This window comes from Ambystoma mexicanum, chromosome 1p (genome assembly GCF_040938575.1).
Source record: "Ambystoma mexicanum isolate Mex_15411 chromosome 1p, UKY_AmexF1_1, whole genome shotgun sequence".
NCBI classification, from domain to species: Eukaryota; Metazoa; Chordata; class Amphibia; order Caudata; family Ambystomatidae; genus Ambystoma; species Ambystoma mexicanum.
Window position 1 is genome coordinate 629,606,302 of NC_090921.1, and position 15,348 is coordinate 629,621,649.

Below are 15,348 nucleotides of genomic sequence, written 5' to 3' on the forward strand. Positions count from 1 at the left end.
CGATTTTCAGGCGGGCAACTTTATCATCTCATCAGCTGCAAGAACCCAGCAGCGTAAGTGGTTATGGGCATGTCAATAAGGACTTTTATCCTCACGATGGGACTGTTAATGATGAACGGAATAATGGGGGGGCGGTCATTTAAAAATAATATGTAATAGTGAGCATTACCGCTGTACCCCCTACTAACATTCCCTAACCCAAGCAGGAAGACTTACGGTCTCAGAGGGTGAGGAAAAAACTGCTGCCAAAGTAAGGAGAGGTAAGCGTAGACACAAAGGGATAAAACATACACATAACACGCATAGCAGAAGTAACCAACAACATGCACACATGTACAAATTGGTAGGGACACCACTGGGGAGAGCTGCCCTGACTGCTCTTTAATATCCTATGCCTTGAGAGAATTGATTGCAACAGAAATACATACAGCAAAGTATGACACCCATGTATCACAAAGTGTTCCAAACGTGAAAAAGATTGCAAGGGAAGACAGCAACATTGAGATTGATATAAAAAGAAAAGAAAAAAAAGAGGCAATCCCCTATGAAAGAAGAGTACATCAAAACACTACCCATGATGAATAACTACTGGCAGCTCATTGAAGAACAACTGTATGTAGCAAGTGGCCAGAGAGAGAAGAAAAAAAAAAGCTAGCAAATGCACCAGTGAGCAAGCTGCAAGAAAAAAAAAAAAAAAGGGAAGGAAAAATAAAAAGTGAAACATATGATATGTGCCTAACGGAGTGAGACAAAAGTGCAAAGATGGTGACTTGGGTGGAGAATGAAAAAGGACCTATACTCTGAAGGCACCAGCCTTATGTTACCAGCACAACAGTGAAAAGAAGTGGATGAAAATGCTGGATGCAAGAAGGTTGAGAAAAGTAGAGAGATGAGAGCAGGAACATCAGTGCTTATGGACAACTATTGAGCATATGGATCTAAAGCTCAAGAGGTACTGCCACCGGATTGGGGAGGAGACCATTCATTGGTGCAAATCAGCATTCCCTTGTTGGTGATGCCCAAGGACGATGTGAAGCATGACACATTCCCCAAGATGGAAAATAACTGACGGAAGAGGAAGTGACTGAACAAAGAACCAAAAGCACAAACAACAGAAGAAGAGAAACAGATAGAGGAGTGAAAAGAGGGGGGAATTACTTCTCGAGCGAGACAGAAGCAACATTAGATGAAGTACCAGCACACTAAAGACTGTTCAGCAGAAAACACATGTGAACAGAGAAAGACAAGAACTGGCTAGCGTTTCCATAGTAATGGATGCCATCATGACTGGCTGGTCGATTGAAGGTGATAACGGAAGCACTAGTACCGAGCGCAGCATCATTGTGCAAGATCAAGATGCATTGCAACATGCGAGAGAACAGCAGAAGAAGAGATCAGAACGCAAATAAGGGAGAAGATAGCGGTGTGTGACATGGTTCCAGCAGTAATAAAGGTGGGCACTCCCTGTGATCCGAGGAAGTACGAAGGGAAGTGAGTGTGGTGGAACGCATAAGGAGAACACTCCTACATGTACTGTTCATCGACAATAATGTGAACAATTATGGACACTTCAAAAAATTGACAAAGATATGCAGACCGGAAGGAGGTGAATATTGCTTGGTGGTATGGTCGACAATTCCACCAGACGGGGGACTGAAGAGGGAAAATCATGATCAAACCCCTGCCCCCTCACCCCAGGTGCATAAACGTAAAGAACAGCAGAAAGAATAAGGAGCGCACTTATCATTTGAACCAGGTCCCAGGGCTCCCATGGGTGACAAATATGCTGAAAGACACCCACTTCACCAACATTGCAATCTACATGCTACATTAGCCTCAATTCAGCAATACCAGAATCTACAAAACACAAGAATCCCTGTTTAAAGGCTTGCAAATGCTTATATGAATTAACCTGATCTAATTGCACAGTGTAAAGCCATGTTTCAGGAAAATTACAGCCAAGTGCATTTGTCTCACTGAACATCAGCCGCAGTGGAGATTCTTGCTGACTTCAGCAATGCTCCTCTCAAACCCTGCAGCAGCCAAGGTCTTACAGTAAGATAAGATTCCTTTCCTTGAACGACAGTGAACAAAAGACATTTTCGCAAAGACCCACACATCATTAGAAACATAATTGTAACAAGAATGGCTCAGCTCTGGCCAATGAACGCCGAGAGCCCAGGGGCGAAAAGCCTGTCCAAGTAAAAACTGATGGGAACAAGTTCATAATGCAACAAGTTTAGAATTAGGTAATGGGGGTGGCGCAGTTAAAACCAGCCCTCTGACGCAAAAGTCCTAATGTCCAATGATTAGGCTTCCTATAAGGGCCCCATAGGTAACCTATCACTTAGCAGCCAATAGCAGGATGAGATAGGTTTCTGGGAGCTGGTCCAACTATGTGATGTCAGCCTGCTGTGTGTTACAAAGCTGGCTTGCAAGCCAGCCCCGGGGGAGTGTAACGCTCACCTGGTTCCCACGGAGGCGCAGCGTCGAAGGCGCAGAACTCTGAAGATGGACAGGAAGGGCCCCTCTATTCTGGCTTCCCTGGCTCGTTGGATACCCTCCTGTGCGTGAAAAGGGAGTATTACCAACTGTGGAACAATGCTCAAGCCTCCCACTCCCTTCCAACCCTCCACGATACCTCCTCCACGATTCCCCTTGAAGCCTCACCTTAGGGTTTGGAAGGATGAGCTCTCCATCCTGCTTCTGATGCAGGGGCGCGTTGAAACCCAGTTACTTCACTGGATTGAGGATTGATGGGAGTTCAGGTAAGCTTGACTGTTCAGGTAAGGCGCTGTAAAAGTTCTGTTCAAAAGTTCAAGCTTAATAATAATGTTCGTTGTCTAATTGCAGCAAGTGCTAATGCTTATGTCTTTTTCCCCTTAGGGGCCGGGGTTCGGAGTGCCGGAGATATGGCGCCGACCCGAAGTGAAACAGTTCTGGATGCGCGCTCAGGTAATGTCTTTGCATTCGCTCATTCAATGTCTTTGTCTTTTTTCCCCATAGGGGCCGGGGTCCGGAGATGCCAGGAAGCGGCAGGACCCGAAATGCAGTGGGAATAATCCAACAGGTAAGACTTAAAAGGAAACTGAGCTTTCCTTATTCCTTTTCTCCCTCTCACCTTTGTTCTTGTCTTTTTTCCTCTAGGCGCTGGGGCGTAGCTGAATCCAGAAGATCGCTGCTGAAGATGGAAGCGCCTTGCAAAGGTGAGTAAAATGCAGCGCTGCAGCGATCAAAACGAAATGCCTTTAAAATGATGTCTTCCTTTTCAGGGCCGTTGGAGAAATGACTCCGGGATGCAGATTTAGCAGGTAAGGGCTTTTCTTCTCCTATTCTCTTCCTTTCTCCCCTTGCAGGTGTTCCAGGGTGCTGGCAGGCGTGGCTGAAGTCAGGATGCAGGAGCTGACACGGTGAGCGTCCAGCTGCTAGGTGCAGAACAACGCGAAGCATGTGTGGCTGTTCGGGTGGAGTTTAAATAGCCTTGGAAGAAGTTCCTGGTATGTATCCTTCCACCAATCAAGTATGTATCCTTCCCCGACCACACCCGGGTGGTGAAGTAGTCCTACAGGTTAAGTAGTCCCATTCAGGCCTCAAGAGGGCCTGGATGAAGCAGCAAGGTCTGCATCAGGTAAGTGTGCACCCAAGCACTTAAACACATATCCTCTTCTATGAGCCTGGCGCCTAAGGCGCCAGGACTGGGGTCTGCTATGAGCCTGGCGCCTAAGGCGCCAGGACTGAGTCCAAAGGGCCCCGACTTGGGCCCGCTGAGACTTCCCTGGGGAAAATGATGTCTGCCTCTGGGGTTGCTGGGCCCGGCCTGGCTCCTTAGAGGTAGGCATCATGACAGGGAGACAGTGCCTGGATTTTCGCTGTGCACGAAGCTCTGTGCTTTTTTGCTGCCCAGAAATAAACGCAGTTTGGAACATGTTGCTGCATGTTTGGGACTCTGCTGCATTTCTTTGGGCAAAATGGGAGGTGTAGGGATCTCCCATAGCTGGTACCCCCAGAAGCCCTGTGGGGGTCCAACTTCTCCCCAACAATATGTAGCGAATTGGCGGCTGTGAGGCAGGTCCTCACCCAAATGGTGGCAGCATTGGAGGCCCTGCGTCCCGCACAGGTGGTAGAACAACCTGGCACATCCTCAAATGCCAGCTCCACTCAGACCAGCCCCCTGCGTAGGTCTGGGCGGAACCTGCGCAGGTCGTACAGTGGTCCACCTGATGCTGGAAGAGGACAAGGGGTGTAGGTGCAGCCAGCCATTCGGAACTCATGTAGACTCATGGTGCATGCGAGTGCACACCATGTGTGGGGAAGTTGAGGGGGTATAGGGTGTGTGGGGGAGTTGAGGGGGGAGGGGGAATGGGGAGAGGGTGTGTGGGGGAGTTGAGGGGGGAGGGGAAGTGGGGGAGGGTGTGTGGGGGAGTTGAGGGGGGAGGGGGAGGGGGAGGGGGAGAGGGTGTGTGGGGGAGTTCAGGGGGACGAGGAGGGGGGAGAGGGTGTGTGGGGTGGAGGGCTTGTGCACTTAATGTGTTATATTTCTTCAATACACCTGTTGTGAAATCAGAATTCACATGAGCAGACATTGCTTATTGTGTACGTGTGCTTTATTGGTGAACAGTCTACAGTGTCCATGTCCCTGACACACCCAGTGCCCTGAGTCCCACCTCCATGTCACACTCCGCATCCATGTGTGCTATAAACATTGGTTAATCAACGTCTGACGCACGGCACATCCCTCCTGCGCATCGCTGCCTCCCAGAAGTGCAGCCCCATCTCCACCCTCCTCATCCTCATCGTCAGGTGGTTGCAGTTCAGCCTCAGGTGGCAGAGGCACATTCCGTCTGATGCACATATTGTGTATCATGACACATGCCATGACGATCTTGCCCACCTCCTCATGCCCATACAGGAGTGCCCCACCAGACCTGCTGAGGCAGCGAAACCTTCAAAAGGCCAAATGTCTGCTCAATCACCACATGGGTACGTGTATGCGCACGATTGTAGTCCTCCTCGTGCCTGTTCTGCGGGTTCCGGACTGGGGTAAGGAGCCACCTCTTCAAGGGATAGCCTGCATCACCTGCATGTGTGCAACAATGGTTATGTGTAAGTGAACACATCATATGGGACCTGTATCAATGATACCATAGCATGCATTTATTTCCTGTTTGCACCCATATATCCATGCATGAATAGAGCCACATGATGTGACTGCAATGTGTGAATTCATCTGATCGACAGGTGTGCGTGGCATCGTCTAGGGGGCGCAGGGGTGTCCTATTCCTTGTGACTGCTCATCTACTGTGGTAGTCCACACCGGTTGTTCCCATGATCTGGGTGATGTGTAGTCAATGGTATGCTTTCATCCTGTCACTGTTGATGGCAGACTCATAATGATCTCACTCTGCACGACAGATGGTGACATGCTGTTTTGGTGGACCTCTGTGTTGGTGTAGGGGTGTGTTCATGTATTTTGCCCTCATGTGACTCCTTTGTACGCAGTAATAGACAACTGTCCTTTTTGATGATGGTATTTGGTGCTGTGCATTGGCCATACTAATTTCTTGTTGCTGCATTGTGTTGCGTGGGCTACGGTCTGATTATGTGCAGTGTACATGCTGATGGCTATGGAATGGTTGTAGCACTGCATAATTTTCATGGTAGGGCAGCTTACGTCTTGCAATTTGGGGTCAGGTGTCCGGTCCGGTCTGCTTTGGGGTATGAGCATGGTCCATCCTCTCAGGTACTCTCAGCTATGTGACGTATGCATCTCCTCCCTCCCCATCTCAGCCAGGTGAAGTATGCATCTCTCCCCCCCATCTCAGCCAGGTGAAGTATGCATCTCACCCCCCCATCTCAGCCAGGTGAAGTATGCATCCCTCCCACTCCCATCTCAGCCAGGTGAAGTATGCATCTCACCCCCCCATCTCAGCCAGGTGAAGTATGCATCTCTTCCCCCCATCTCAGCCAGGTGAAATATGCATCTCCCCCCCATCTCAGCCAGGTGAAGTATGCATCTCACCCCCCCATCTCAGCCAGGTGAAGTATGCATCTCATCCCCCATCTCAGCCAGGTGAAGTATGCATCCCCCCATCTCAGCCAGGTGAAGTATGCAACTCACCCCCCCATCTCAGCCAGGTGAAGTATGCATCTCTCCCCCATCCCCCCATCTCAGCCAGGTGAAGTATGCATCTCACCCTCCCATCTCAGCCAGCTGAAGTATGCATCTCTCCCCCCATCTCAGCCAGGTGAAGTATGCATCTCTCCCCCCCATCTCAGCCAGGTGAAGTATGCATCTCACCCCCCCATCTCAGCCAGGTGAAGTATGCATCCCTCCCACCCCCATCTCAGCCAGGTGAAGTATGCATCTCACCCCCATCTCAGCCAGGTGAAGTATGCATCTCTCCCCCCCATCTCAGCCAGGTGAAGTATGCATCTCCCCCCCATCTCAGCCAGGTGAAGTATGCATCTCACCCCCCATCTCAGCCGGGTGAAGTATGCATCTCTCCCCCCCATCTCAGCCAGGTGAAGTATGCATCTCCCCCCCATCTCAGCCAGGTGAAGTATGCATCTCACCCCCCATCTCAGCCAGGTGAAGTATGCATCTCACCCCCCCATCTCAGCCAGGTGAAGTATGCATCCCCCCCATCTCAGCCAGGTGAAGTATGCATCTCACCCCCCCATCTCAGCCAGGTGAAGTATGCATCTCTCCCCCATCCCCCCATCTCAGCCAGGTGAAGTATGCATCTCACCCTCCCATCTCAGCCAGCTGAAGTATGCATCTCTCCCCCCATCTCAGCCAGGTGAAGTATGCATCTCTCCCCCCCATCTCAGCCAGGTGAAGTATGCATCCCTCCCACCCCCATCTCAGCCAGGTGAAGTATGCATCTCACCCCCAATCTCAGCCAGGTGAAGTATGCATCTCTCCCCCCCATCTCAGCCAGGTGAAGTATGCATCTCACCCCCCCATCTCAGCCAGGTGAAGTATGCATCTCAACCCCCCATCTCAGCCAGGTGAAGTATGCATCCCCCCCATCTCAGCCAGGTGAAGTATGCATCTCACCCCCCCATCTCAGCCAGGTGAAGTATGCATCTCTCCCCCATCCCCTCATCTCAGCCAGGTGAAGTATGCATCTCACCCTCCCATCTCAGCCAGGTGAAGTATGCATCTCTCCCCCCATCTCAGCCAGGTGAAGTATGCATCTCCCCCCCATCTCAGACAGGTGAAGAAGGCATCTCACCCCCCCATCTCAGCCAGGTGAAGTATGCATCTCACCCCCGAATCACCTACCCACATCGCACTGCCATGAGCCTGACATGCAACTCACTGAGTAGCCAGGATCTGTGCCCTGCGTGTCGCAACATGTAGCGTGGTATCGGGGAGTTCCACATAACCATTGAATCATGGGTTGATCCGTGAAATTGGGCACAACAATGTGTGATGATCTTGTTTGAGTTACACACCATTTGCACATTGATGGAGTGGTATAATTTACGGTTGCGGTACACTGCCTCCATGGCAAGTGGGACCACCAATTCAACATGGGTGCAGTCGATGGCGCAAATGCAACCAGGGATGTCGGCCAATGAATGGAAGCAAACTTTGGTGTTGGAGATCTCCTGGGCTGTCCGTGGTAGGAAAATGTGGTCCCCTATGTGGTTCAGGAGGGCATCGAGCACTTGGTTCAGCGTCAGTGAGAATAATAGTTGTGATATGCCATGCATCTGCCCTACTGTGTGCTGGTAGGTGCCTGTGGCCAGAAATTGGAGCACAGCCACCACCTTCAGCAGAAGGGGGATGGCGGTACGGATGTCTATGAGGCTGGCAATGTCGTTATGTATCATGTCCACAATTGTGGTGATGGTGTCCCGGTACAGGGTGTGGATCTGCTCAGGGGTTAGGCTGAATGGATTGGCTCTGATTCGAGGGATTGGGGGCTGCCTGTGTGGTACAAATGCCTGCAATGGTGGTGCAGGCTGTGCCTGCCTCACCCTCCTTCTCCTCCTGCATCTCCTCTGTGCTGCATGTTGTTGTTGTTGTTGTTGCTGGAGTTCCACTGCAATCATGTCCTCCAGCCCCAGCATTGCTACTAGTATTGGAATCATTTTTGTGTGTGAGTGGGTGTGGGAAGGGGTAGGGTCTGCTCCTTTTGTGCTGGCCCAGTCTATATTGCCTCCACCTGTGATGATTGTGTGCACCTGTGGCAGTTGGGAACACTGCACATGGCTGTTTACGGGTGGTCCGCGATGCTGGTATTTGCTCCATGCCGGTAAGGTACTTTTCTGTCTTCTGTAGGCCATTATTAGCATGTCCGCATTACTTGTGTTCAGCTCCTGTTTACGTCATGCCGTTATTGCCGGCATATGAGGTTGCGTGCCCGCGCCCATGGCGCTAATAGAGACACTGTTATTTACAGTACCGCTAATAGTGGGTTAGTGGATCGTAACGGACCAGAGCAGTAAGCGATGCCGGTAATCCTTTACCGGCATTGTTTATCCCTTACCTCCTAACTCGTAATAAGGCCCCATGAGTCCATGGCACAGAACACATTGAGGCCATGTGCATGTGACCAACGATAATCTGCAGGCATGTGTGACTAGTACAGCTGTCCATCATGAATCGACTAACATATACCTTGTATTGCCTCTCATGCAGGTGATAGTGGCTATCCCTTGAAGCCGTGGCTCCTCACCCCTGTCAGAAAAACCCACAGTACAGGCACGAGGAGGACTACAATCGTTCCCATACCCGTACCCGTGTGGTCACGAGCAGACCTTTGGCCTGTTGAAGGCACGGTTTTGCTGCCTTAGCCGGTCGGGTGGGGCACTCCTCTACAGGCATGAGAAGGTGGCCAAGATCATCATGGCATGTGTCATGCTGCACAACATGTGTATCCGACTGAACGTGCCCCTGCCCCCTGACATTGAACTGCATCCACCTGGTGATGATGAAGGGGATGAAGAAGATGTGGGTGCACATCATCGCGGTGCCGATGCACAGGAGGGACATGCTATGCGTCAGTCAGTGATAGCACAATATTTCTAACACACATGGGTGCAGAGGCTGACATGAAAGTTGGAGGGGGGCACTGGGTGTGGGAGTGCATGTACACTATGCACTGTATATCAATAAATGACACATATTCAATAAGGAATGTCCACTCAAGATTTTTTTTCTCCACACAACGGGTATATTTAACTGTCCCAAATAAGGAGGGGGGTGAAGGTGAACACACCTTCACCCCTTCAACTCCCCCCACAACTCCCCCACACACCCTCCCCCATCTGCCCCTCCCCCCACAACTCCCCCACACATGGTATCCAAGCAAAAGCTTCAGTGTCAGTGTCTATTGCCTTAATCAGGCTGCCCCGTCTACATCCTTCCACTTCCTGCACCTGATGGCGGCATGTCCGAGTAGTGCAGGGTGCACGCTGACCTGCGTAGGGGGCTAGTTTGGGTGGAGCTGGACGAAGAAGGGGTGGCCAATTGCTCCAGTCTGGGGGCTGGACGCTCAGCCTCCAGGGAATCCGCAATGCGGGTGTGGACCTGCATCAGGGCAGACACCTCCTCGCATAATCTATTGGTGCTTTCCACAATGACCTGCCTCAGGGACGCAGTGTTGTCGCGCCCCTCCTGCCTTGCTTGGGCACTGTCTGCGACAAACTGCCTCACTAGGGCAGTGAGCTCCTCCTGGCGCAGTGTGTCCTGCCTGCTGAACCCCCGCCTGTACACCAGTGGAGATGGAGGGTGTATGTGTGACATGGGCAAATCCATGTGGGTCCTCTGTGGGACTCATGCTCCCTTGTACAGCCTTCGCCCCAGACTGCTCCGGGGTGGTGTCATGGTAGGAGTCGACAGGTGTAAGCTGGGGGGATGGGGCGGGACTTGGTGTTGCAGGTAGGTCCGAGGAGTCGTCCTCAACAGGCACACACACCTGGCCCTGCACATCATCATCTTACAGGGGTGCCGTAGCTGCCGCCTCCCCAACAGAGCTGTTCTCTGCAGATTGTGCCCCATCGACTGTCTCCTGTGCAGGTGTCACAGGTGTTGTGGGGACTGTGGTGATGGGCCTTGGCGGCACTAGTGCCGTGGCATCCTGGGCTGTTTTTTTTCTTCAGTGCCTGTTGTGGCTTGTCTGGGCCTTTTGAAGTGGAAGGCCTGTTGCCTTCATCCCTGGCCCTCTTCCGGGGTGTAGTCGCCTGTGGGGGTGAGTCCCGGATATCGCTGTCAGGATGTGAGCCTGTGGGGGAGCAAGAGAGAGACAGCATGAGTGATGGTTGACAAGCATCATGCATACATTTGTATTATTCCTCTTCTACACATTAGAGGGGATTAGGCAGTGGAGTTTTGATGATCACGTTGCTTGCTATATGGGTGGAGTATACAGGCATCCGTCGGGGTCACTCATGTTGGGGCGGGCACATGCTATGTGACATGCATTTCTGTTGTGGCCTGAGTGCAGTGTGACTTATGCCTTTTTCATATTTGTGTGGTGTGTGTCAGGTATGCTGCATGCATGTGCATGTGTCTGTGCTGCGGACGCCATCTAGGCAGGGAATGTGTATGTATTGGGCCATGCATTGCCTCTTCGGACAGACAAATTGGTGGACTATCATCATACTTAGCATTACTGTGTTTTCTTAGGACACTCACCTCCTTCTGCCGATGAGGTGGCGCCACGCTCCATCTCGCCCACGCCTTCTATGGCCTCTATGCCAATCATGCTGGTGCAGATCTCCTCCCACCGGCTTAGCATTATTGGTGAGCTAGGTCCTCCACCAATAGCCATGGCCTGGTTCCTGTTTGCGGACAGGATGTTCCTATGAGGCGCAGGGCATCCCATCTCTTCCGGACATCCTTTATTGTGCGGGGGGTGTTGCCTACTGTGCTGACTCTTTGGGCAACAAGTTGCCAGATTTCTTTTTCTTTATGACTGCCTCCCTCTTGAGGCTGTTTGCAAAAACAACTTGGGCATCGTCAGCCAGTGTCTCAGCCAGCATTGTTAGTTCATCCTCATTAAAACGCTCTTTGCGCTGGCGGGAGGTGCCTTTTTGTACAGCCTTGGGCATGATTTTGTTGTGGAAGGTTGGTGTCTGTAGTCAGCAATATGCTCCAGGTTCTGTGTGCTGAGGATGGCAACGGTTTGTGTTTTTCAAGATGGCCGCCGTGCTCTTTCCCGTTCCCGTGCGACAACGCTACTTCCGGTTCTGCTTTTTTACGGGCACCGCTAATAGAGGTCACCACTATTAGTGGTCACTGCTGATATTGGTGCCCGCTAATGCCGTTTCCATTGATGCCGGTAGTGCTGTCTGCGCTTTCCATGATGCCGCTAAAGACCATTTTTGGGACTTCAGGGGCATGCCGGTAATGTCATTACCGGCATGGCGCAAAGCTCGTGCACGCGAACTCGTAATAGCCCTCTATTAGCAGGCTCTTTACTACACGGACACAGTATTTGCTGCATGCCGGTAAGGACTGTTACTTACCTCCAACCTCGTAATGACCCCCTTAGTCTTTATGAACCAGTAGGGCTGCATCGAGCAGACACAGTCCGGCGCAGTTTACCAAAACTCACCTCCCCCTCTCCTGTCATCATATTGCTACATGCTCCCTGGCAACAGAGCCAGTTCCCAGCAGCCAATCCAGGCATATAGCCTCCCCCCACAAAAAGATCCAGACAACAATAGACCCTCTTTTAGGCCGTAGCAGGGGTTACAGGCCCATAAACCTCTTTAAATGCTTTTGCTGTGCTTGGGCCTCGCAGCCTTCATTTCTCAGTACAAAACTCGGACCAAGTGCCTCCAGTAGTGGGTACGCCCCTCGCCCTTATGCGATGTTAACTTTGGGTTACATTCGCGTAGATGGGACCACTGAGCAGGACACAGGGCATCCATTTGTGTACCCCCTTTCCACTCCATCTTGGTGACCAGGCCTCACTGCGATAGTACAAAATGCCTCTCTCCCTTTCCCCGCCGCAGCAGCTCGGAGCACATGGCCCCCACCCTTGTTCCCACTCTGACTGGAAAACTCTGCAGCTCCATTCTCACGCTGAAGCCGGAGGTGCTAGCAACAAATAATACATGTAACACATCTCTTTTCCTCTGAGATCACTGTCCTGCATGTGGACCAACATGAGCTAAGCACATAGCTCGTCCATCTCCACAAAAGTGTCCTTGCCCTCTTACCCTCGCCAGTTGAAACTTATTGACATTCTAACCCTGTGTCCCTGCAAGATATTCCTTTCATGTGCCAGACCGCTGACCATGCTATGAAGCCCACCCAACAGACCCCCAACTAACAGACCCCTGCTGCAGTATATATTGCCTAATACTAACAAATGCCACATACCTGCGATTCTTGAGACTAACCCCACAGTTCAATGAGAGTATTATAGTGGTCAAGACCCTTAAACCTGTGACCTGTATAATCCAAATGTTACAGATGATATAGACACCTGTGTGATTTGTATAGTGACATGATAAACTACTGAGGGTCTTTTGATCAACCATTATTTAGTGCATGCATTATTTAGAATATATTCATTATCTTAGATAGATAGTGACCACCGTGTTTCACAGCAACCTGATCTTCACCCATCCGGAGCACAGATGTCTGACATCAATCCTCCCGCCAACCAAGCAACCAACCCGGAGGAAGAGATGCCACCCACACCTGAGACAGTGTGCAACTGACCAATCCGGAATCGACATAGTATCCTATGTTAATTGCGTCACACCACTGTATAAAAATGTAATGTAACGATAATTTGTCAGAGCGCTCTCAGAGATCTAGATAAACTTTTCCTTGAACTCTCCCAGCCTGCTCTTTTGTGCCTTATTCCCTGTCTAGGGAGTGTCTGTTTTATTCATTTTACACGTGTAAGTCAGGGAGGGCACAAACAGGCCTGTAACTCAGTCTTCAGGACCCTTTGCTCCTGGTAAGACTATGGGGAAGGAGCTATAAAGCTTAATTATATCCCTTGGAATGTTCAATGGGTGTTCACATTCGACAATCTACGGGCTCTAAAAGTCATTATATCCTGGGAGAGTGAGGTGGCACACCCCATTGGTCAATATTGGGAATAAACTCCCACCTAGCCTTCTGCAAAGCGATCAAGACCATGCTTTTCGTATGAACCGGCCATCACCCTCTATGACTGGGTGCTCACTATCCGCTCACTATATCCATAAATAACTCATGTAACCAAAAGAAAGTGTTGTACTGTCTGCTCTTAACTGCTACGCTTATTGTAACCAGTAGCAATCTTTGTACCATGTAACATTTCCTTGGACCAGTGCCTCGATGCCCCTGGGCTGCTAGTGTGCTTTTGAAATTTAAATAATAAAATAAAATAAATAAAATATTATCAGTGCTATATGAGCCTGTATGGCTCTCAAATTCCATACAGCCCTTAGATTAGCCATAGGGGAAGGCTCAGGGCTCACTACATTGACACCATGGCTCTCAGCACTGCGCTCACTCATCACGGAAATGCTACGCTGAGAAGCATGTTGCCTGCACCACATGGCTCTCAGTGAGGTGCTCTCTCTCATCATGGGAGCACTGCATTGACAGCCATGCTGTCAGCGAAGACCTCCACCTTGCCCCGGCTGGACCTGACAGATGCAGCATGGGCAGATAAATGAACATGCCCCCCCCCCCAACTCGTTACCTTCTTAGCGAAGGAGGCGGAGGACCTCCTCCCAGCACCGCTCTCATTGTACCCGGGTCGCACTTCACAGACTCGGCCTGGGCATGAGAAATAAACTGCCCACTCTCCCCACTACTTTGCTCATTAGGGTTTGGGCGGCCCCTGTTCGCTGCAGCCTTTGCCGGCCACAGCTGGCAGACACAGCCTGGCTGCTAATTAACATTTGCCCCTCCTCCTCATCACGTTTAGATGTGGTTGCTGGAAACTAGCCATTTCCCAAAAACGACTCCAGGCGGATTTCCTTCTTTTTTTAAATACATTTATTTTTTAATATTTTTGAAACATAATAGCTTTATAGACCACACCTTCACACCATACTGGGAGTTATGGGCCCTGAAGATCTTGTTAAAAGCCCTCACTGCACTCAAGTCTTTAACTTGGTCTTCAGGGCCCATAATTCTGGGTACAGTCCTCGGGATAGGTCTAAAAGACTTAATTATAGCACATAGAATTATTCTAGAACCCTGCAGATTGCTGAGAACACTACATTGCAGGGTTACCAACAGCACAGGAATCTGTGGTGAATTTAGTGAGATCATCACTGAGACTCCGGTATGGGCCTCCTCTGAGGTAGTCAGGGGAAGGCAGCCGCTACCTGATCCTGACCCTGGGGGCAGTATTATGTGCGAGGATCACATGGGAAGAGACTCATATCAGGGGGAAGTGGTGACCTCTTCAATTCATGATACCCCTGTTCTCCCTGAGGCATTGATGGCCTATTGTAAAATTGAGCAAATTGGTGTAAATGCGATACAATCCATTATGGACTCTAAGATCCATAATGCCAGTGGTACTGGGACGAGAAAGAAGGACCAGGAGTTGATGAGGATCAGAAGTACTGATAACCAGAATGTGCGGCCTAGTTGTTGTAGAACCAAGAACTTGAGCAGGACATTCAAATCCCAAAATGAATGGCAGCTGGAGAGATGTGGAAGAAGTAGCAAAGGCAGTCCGAAGTCCTAAGATTGCCAGAGAAGTGGAATGCAGAGTGCAGGCTGGAGCCGACGCAGGAGAAGAAGGCTTGCAGCATTGCATAGTGCCCCCATCAGGATGCAGCGTCATAGAAGTTGAAGGGAAGAGAAGCCCAGCCGCTTGAGCGACGTGCTCCCAACCCAATGTGAGCTGCGTTTGTGTGCGGGAGGATGCGTTGGCCCAATGGTGCTGGCAGAGCTCCGGAGAAGAACGGTTGTGCAGACCTCTGAAGTTACGCGGGAGATGTCAGAGAAGGAGGCAGAATGCAGAAGGTCCACCGCAACAGCAGAAGCGGAGGCACCAACGAAGACTGGTGAGTTGGCCTGAAGCTAAAGGTGAGACTGGGGCACTCCGAGCAGGATATTTGTTAGAAAACAAATATTTTGAATACCGGACAAATAAAATAAAGAAACAACACAGGCACAATTCCCCTTTTATGGGATATCACCATGAGGAAACCTGTAACCCTCATTACCAACAGCCAAGAGATTATAAAGGGAGGGAGCCAATGTTCAGCCCTCCTCACAGGGGATACTGGTGTGGAGAATCCTGGAACAATTATAGCCACTAAAAACTATTGTAGATAGAAGAGTTTTCTTCCTGGTAGGTGAGTACCAGGAAAGGGATCATTAATAGTTAGTCCTGGCAGGCGAGTATACTTGGAAAG